The 7763-nt window shown below is 33.9% G+C and overlaps 1 protein-coding gene across 2 annotated transcripts in view; it reads right to left on the reverse strand.

Annotated features, from left to right (window-relative positions):
- LOC111612593 overlaps window positions 1-6078 on the reverse strand; it is a 31684-nt gene extending 25606 nt beyond the window's left edge. Inside the window, exon 1 of one of the 2 annotated variants that reach the window (XM_023353825.1) lies at window positions 5996-6045. The gene's annotated coding sequence lies outside the window, so the exon portion shown is untranslated. Of the gene's footprint in view, window positions 1-5995 lie in introns of both variants that reach the window. The other variant, XM_023353824.1, reaches the window with a different exon arrangement.
- Window positions 6079-7763: the final 1685 nt, after the last annotated feature.

Here is a 7763-nt window from a genome sequence, read left to right on the forward strand (position 1 = left end):
TATTTATTTTTTCTGTTTAATATTAGTGAGTATGTATACACTTGCATTAAATTAATATTAAAATACTAAACGTTTAGGTACCCACGAGTCAAGTTATTAATTAAACTAAATAGTCCAATAAATGGCATCCGAATCCATAGCGCCAATGAATGTATCCTGTATCAGTTTGTTCAGGAAAACACGACGCGGTAGCACTTCCGGCGATCACAAACTATCGTTAGTGAGACAAATCTACTTCTCGTTGGCCAGGCAATACTTTTTTATTGGCCAGACGATATCTACCTCTCCTTAGCCACCTTGAATTTTTCTGCTCAAATTGACCTTATACATGCACTACGACAACCGGTGGTCGACCAATCAGTGTCTCCGCTCGTCTGTAGCTCTATGTTGTGTTAACGTATCCTTTCAACTATGGAAAGTTTGAAGGATGAACTTTGTGAGTTAGACAATGATTGGGAGCAAAGTGCAAATGTTAAAAGGAGCATCATTGCATCCATTTGACCATGTTCCGAAATTCTCAATGAAAGAAAACAAAAATGTAAACAATTAAAGATGGATACTTTTTCTGGAAAATGTAAGAGATCCAAAACTAAAATTTTTTAATAAAAACATTTCACTTTATTTTATGATAAAATACATTTTAAAAATTAAATTTATTTGTATTTTGTATTATATTGTATCAATAAACAAAATTATTTGTGTATTTTTCACTTATGTAGAACCTAACCCTATACCTCAGGGTAAATATGGGTTCATTTTATTCGATTTGTGCCAGCTTTTATAAGAACAGAACTGCAGCGTAAACTGAGGGCTACCTGTATATGAATTTCCAATGCAAACCAGAAGTCACATTATTTCAATTCAAAACTTTTCCCCTGAAAGCAGTTACTAGATGACCAGCATGACTATTGTTAAAGGAAAAGTATGATATACAGGGACAAGACACTACACTACTAATTTGAGGTGGATAGCATATATTTTAAATTAAATAAATTAAAAAAATACGATTAAAAATTTCAGTTCAGCATTGTGACGATGTCACAATAAATAGTTGCTCATTACAATTTAGAATAGTACTGGTTTTTGTTTTTTTTCCATTTTTGACTCATTTTTGCTCTCTGAGTACTATGAATGCTTTTACTCCACATCAAGTTAGATTCAGTCAGGCCCACAATGATGTGACCAGATGGTGAGAGTCCTGATATACCTGGGACAGATCACCCAAAAAAATTTTCAGGTACTGCTCAGTTAAATTCAATCCTGGGTCTCTGAAATGGTAAGGTACCTTCACCAATCAACCAATTTGTTACAGATAATTGTGCTTTTGTACAATTATATTTAATGTTACAAAGAATTACACAATTACAACTCTGCAGAAGTTATGTTTTGCATTTTCAATGGATTGATCTACAAGTCTAGAGAATTTGCACCAGTGAAAATATATAAGTTACTTCATAATTATACAAAAGAAATCATAATTACATTTAACTAATGGAAATCTGAAAAAAAAAAAGATTAATTACAGTATATATAATGTTAAAGTAAACCTCTAGATCTCATCACCAATATCTCAAGACATATCATTATGAAATGTAAGAAAATGAATCGGAAGCAAAAAAAATGTCTCAGGTGAGTCAATGGAACAATCGATCTTGTCTTATATAAGTGCCGAAAAGGAAATTAAAATTCAACGAATTAGACTTTTGTTGAAATTACAAGCCTCTTCAAACAGTAAATTACAAACACTTTTGGGTCGTTCAGATAGAATGTTTGTTTGTTTGTCAAGTTATGGCAACACAACATTTGGGTGATCTGCCTAAGGGAGAATGCCTTCCGGGAAGTCTTTTTAAGGGAAACTGGCCCCTATTTAGGCATTTCAGACATGGAGAAAACCCAGAAAACTCCACATGGCCAGCCCATCCGAGCAAGGCGACCAAACTACCAGTATCCGAGCAAGATGACCGAACTCCCAGTATTCAGGCTATGAAGACCGCTTGGCCACTGGTGAGCCTTAGATAGAATGCAAGCATAGATTGAGAATATAGATACTGCTTTGGTAGATGTTGAATCTAAGCTATCTGTCCTCTAAACTGATTGAGAAAAAGTTCATTTTAAAGATGACAAATCAAACACAAAAATTAATTTAATTTATAATAATCTGCATGAAAAATTAATAAAATTAAAAGATAAAGAAGGAAGGAATAATATTGTAATCTCATGCATACAGGACAACAATAAATCGAACAATTGTTCAATTAAGGTTCAAAAACTTTTTAACAATAAATTAAAGGTTACAGATGTCAATATTAAACATGCTTTTATAATTGGAAAATTTAAACCAAATATAAAAAGACCAATTATTTGTTAACTGTTTGCTTTTGAAGATAAAAGTTTATAAAAATATTACTAATTTAAAAGGCTTAAATACATTCATTAATTATGACTATTCAATGAGTACGGGATGGCCCACTACATGATGTGTATTGGGTGACCTTGGCACTTCTCTCCATTCAAGGACTACGGTGACTAGGGTTTGGGAAGTCTCGACATTCTCAAAGTCCCGGGACACGAGACAATCCACGATCAAAATCCCGGGACGTCCCGGGACTTCGAGACTTCTCATAAAAAAATTAAAATCGAGTTCATTTTTGGCGAGATGTATCAATAAAAAAGCAACATTTATTGAACATAAAATCAAATTCTAACATTTATAACGTTAATTAAAGTCTAAACAGTTCGTATGTTTAATTCTTATAATCATAGATTCAGTTTTTGGCAGTAAAATCAACTTAGTAATCATAATAATCATCGCCTAGTCTAAATAATATAATGAACTAGCAATCAGACATTTAAAAACATCAGAGTATTTACAGCTTTGTCTGACAATCTGTTTCTGATTTTTGTAATAATGCCTCCGGACAAGGAGAACACACTCTCGTTTTCAACAGGTGTCGGCTTTATTGTGTTTAAAGCTTTATAAAGTAGTTCCAAACTGTCAGTACGTTTTCTGGTTGCTTCAAATAACTGAAACTCATTTTTTAATGCTGCTCTTCATTTTTTTGCAGAAATTTCGGGTAAATTTTCTTCGATTTTTTTCATTGCCTGTACCACTTGACTTTGAAACGACTCATCGGGTTCGTTGTGTACTGTAGAGCTACTGGCAATGGGTTCGGCGTCTATTATTTCCAAATCTGGAGTTTGAATACGAGGGATATTTTCAAAAAGTCTGTAATACAGATCTTCCGCAAAAGCAATAAGTGCAGTTTTATTCAAATTCGAAGTAAAATATCCGTATTTTGCGACTGTGAACTGTGGTGGCCAGTGTGCAAATATTTTAACAAACATTTAACAGAGTAAGGTTAAAAGTCACACGGCCTTTAAATTACCCCCATCTGTGTTGTTTATTTGTAAACAGGAGGGAGAACAAAGGAAGCGTCGATGGGCTAACCTTTTGAAAATAAAATTATTACAATATAATTTCGATAAGCGTGTCTCGAGTCTTGACCCGAATGTCCCGGGACCCGAGACAGTTAAATTTATAAAAAGTCCCAGGACTTCGAGACACGAGACGTCCCGGGACCCAAACCCTAACGGTGACCATATTTTTTGGGGGAAAATAAAGGACATATCGAAGAAAATATCTTATAAAATTCATAAGTTTATAACATTTATTACACATACATACACATTGCAAAAATTCAAATAACATTAATTTCAATACTTTTCAGTAGAATTAATTTTTTTTAATAGCACTGGTTCACACTTTAAAAAGTCATGAAATTCCATACAGTTCATTTGAAAGTTGTATTTGACGGAAATAATGTGCTTACTTTTAAGTGGGTTTTTTCATTCATCCACATATTATTCACCAATGAAAATATTTGTTTGACGGGGCATTAGATCCAGGGAAACAAAGAAAATTCTACGATTTTACAAATGTTTTTGAAAGCAATTTCTTTTGCTGTAAAATGTTCAAAAATCTCAACTCACTTTTGATGGCAGGGCTTGTTATTCTGTCGCCTTTTTGTTTGTGACATTTTTTTACACATGAAACTTCATCAAATAATTCACTGTCCAGTATATTTACAGACCAATGATTCGAAATAAAAATATAGCTTTCCTCTATCTTCACCCACAAAGGGATTTTGAGTAATGTGACCCATTCAAACACCTCTATTTCAATAAAACACATGTCCCAATTATTTAGTACATTAACAGTAAATATGTCACATGCTCAAGCCCCCCGAAGATTGTCGACGAATGCTCACCAACGCTCCAAGTGTATCATCCACCAAACAGAGAGTTAAAAAAACTATCACAAAAATCCCCATAAGAGTGTCTGCCCCTTGGTACTGTCAAAGGGCTGGTGACACACTGCGCTACCACACTCTATGTAGCAACGTATGGACACAATGACAACACTGATTGTGATGGTGAACACGAAACTAACTTGTTCAATATATTATTAAAAAAGTTTTTAAACTTTGCATTGAATTTACAAAATAAAGGACAAAATGCCTATTTTATAAAATAAATAAAGTTAGAGGACAGAGCAGTGAAATAAAGGACTGTCCTCTTAAATAAAGGACGTATGGTCACTGTAAGTATTCTGCTTCCCCTTTTTACTTGCATTTTTTATTTATTTAATATTCATATATTAATTAAATTTGTGAAACCATTACGGATAAAGTAACTTTATGCAAATTATAATCAATATATGAATATTTATAATCATCCATATAGAGTGAAATTATTTTGTTAAAGATGTATCGACTCATATGTTGTTTTCATTTTATAACTTGTTAAATAAATTAACAATAAGCATTTAATCCCTTTTTTAAAGACATTTAATGCAAATATATTTCATTACACATGCATAGATTATTATTACAATGAAAGGGTTATCACACACGATACTATTATCCCTAAAATGCATTTCAGCCCTGGTGTTAATGGCTCTCTTCAGTTAGGTAAACATTTAATATAAGGCAAAAACTCACACTTACAAAACATTAAAATGATAAACTATTAAAAATCAAAATGCTTAAAACTGTACACTTAGCTGTCGACAGCTTTACAAATACACCATGAACATCTTGATGACATATTATGCAACAAGGTGGAATATCTAAAAGAGGTGTCGTTTCACAGATTTTGCTGTCAAAGATCTTTATGGCTTTATTACATCTCATACTTTACTGAGCCCCACTACCTCTTCAAAATGATCAAATACAACTCAGTACAGTATGTTGACTTCCCCATTTAGAGTGGTGTATTAAAACTTTATTACTTGCATGAACACACATAATTCACTACTACTAGTTAGTAGTTCAACCGTCCAACCTATGACTACTACTAGAAAGAGGCTGCACAGCTTAGTAGCTCAAGCCATACCAGTTCATAACCAACCAACAAACCATACGTGATCAGTGCAGTTCATTATGTTAATGTACAAGTGAATTTAGCATGGTAATAATTAATTGGATACAAAAACTGAAAGACTGGTGCAAGGTACAACTAAAATGGTGATACAGGAGTGTATTATACATGTTTATGCAAGTATTAAAGTTTCAATACACCACTCCAAATGGGGAAAAGTCAACATACTGTACTGAGTTTGTATTCGATCATTTGAAAGAGGTAGTAAAGTATGAGATGTAATAAAGCCATATGTAAGCTGTAATTGTAGCTGTTAATGTAAGCTGAATTCTAAAATATGTTTAAAACTGTTAACTGGAAACATAGAAAACAAATAATCATTATCAATAATCCAATTTTTTAAAATTTAATTTAAAAATGTCATTTCTTAATAGGATTTTTAAAATATAATTTTGAGAATTTATCTAAAAAAAGAAATTCGTTATAATATGAAAATGTTGATTAGCACTTAATTAATTATAAAAGAAAAACTAGAAGAATTATTCCATAATAATTAATAATCTTGTTCATATTAAAAGAGAATGATTATATTTATTCTTTTTTTTTATCGACTTACGTTCAAAATTTTGAATTTCACCCGCGTTCATCACAAACAAACCGCAAACCGTAATAGTCGCAGCGCCCCCTAAAAAATTCAATGTAATAAGTTCGAATTTTATAAATTTAATATATTTGATTAAGCTTTTTATAATTATATAAAAATATATTAAAATTTTTATTTTTAAAAGTTTTAATAAAACATCTATATCACTTAAATTTCTTGAATATAAATTATTCAAAATATTTTCCAATATAAATGTAAAATTTAAATGTTTAATTCGGTAACAAATGTGTTAAATTCTTAGGGTGTAAAGATCGCTAATCGTAGATCGCCGTTTAATATATAACAAAGAAATTGTTATAACGGTCGGACTGGACACCGGTCACGTCCTGCTCGTCTGACTGACCCGAACAAAAGACATCCCCGAATCGCGCGCCCACACGTAGGTGTAACTTGATCGGTTTCAAATTGGACCCCGGTCGTTAGGTTTTCACACCTGGAAAACACCTGACCCAACATCTCTCCTTTTAAGAAAGAAAACAACTGGCCGAATTGGCGGTTTATGCCGCATAATAGTTCTTTCCAGAAGGGTTGACTCGAAGCCGTCCAGTTGGGATTCGAATGCGGGCGAATCGGCGCGGAGGCTGCGGTGTTACTTTATCGAGTGACGATTCTTCATCCCTTAATTATTAATTAACCCCTTAAGGACATTGACATTTTTTATATTAATTTAATTAAACGTAAAAAATACTTAAAACTGAAAAAAACGAAAGAAATGCGTTTATTCTGAAGGAAAAGCTTCGAAGTTTAAGTTCCTTTGTCTCGCCTTTCTGCGAAATTTAACACCGATGAGTCATTGTTTACACAGCTGGATGACCTTGAGAACAGCTGGAGTCGGATTTCCCGGGACATTCTCATAGACGTCTCGGGAGGACAAGGGTTTAAGTAGGGTGACTACTAACTAGGTCTATATTTTTAAATATTTTTAAAAAATTAAAAATTTTATTGCGATTTCCGACCCCCCTAATTAATTAAATTTATATAAAATAAAATCTATTAATTAAAAAAATTTAAAAACTATTGGAGGTCGTTTTTGACATCAGAAAGCAGCTTTAAATAACTTTACCGATGTCAAATCCGTGCACTACAACTTTAGAACGATTAATTAAATTTGATAAAAAAACGCCCATTAAAAAACAATTAAGCCTTAATCGAGCCTTATCGAAGGCTAATCAAAATCGCGATAAAATTTTTTCACGCGGGCAAAAAATTTTGAAAAAATTTGGGGTCTTAAAAAACATTCCAAAAATTCAAAAACCAAAAAACTTTTCAAAAAAAGGACAACGTTTTATGTAACGCTATGTAACTTGCCCGAGATATCTCGGGTTATGAGCTTAATAGTTCTTCTCGGCTGGAGTGAGCGCGCGAGACGTGTGAGCGATAGCCTTGATTGATCCGTCGGGCAGGCGGCCGGATGGCCGAGCGGCCAAGGCGGCAGCCTACCGCTCTGGGGGACCCGGGTTCGAATCCGAACGGGTCGAAAAGTCCCCAGGAATCATTCGGGGGGTGGTCCGTTCGGACATGTTGGGCCCCGTTCCTCACCACCCGGCAGCCCCATTGTGGGCCTGGCCTAACCCATAATGAGCTTGCAAAAAGAGGCCCTGTTAGTGCTCACAGGGCGGAAAGAGTTGAAAAAAAAACATCCGTCGGGCAGGCGGTGTTGGATGACGGCACCAAGCCCTAGACTTGACGCGTCAGCTGCGACAATGATATCGAGCGTCAG

This window comes from Centruroides sculpturatus, unplaced genomic scaffold (assembly GCF_000671375.1).
Source record: "Centruroides sculpturatus isolate CEXI.00-Female unplaced genomic scaffold, Cexi_2.0 scaffold1642, whole genome shotgun sequence".
NCBI lineage: Eukaryota > Metazoa > Arthropoda > Arachnida > Scorpiones > Buthidae > Centruroides > Centruroides sculpturatus.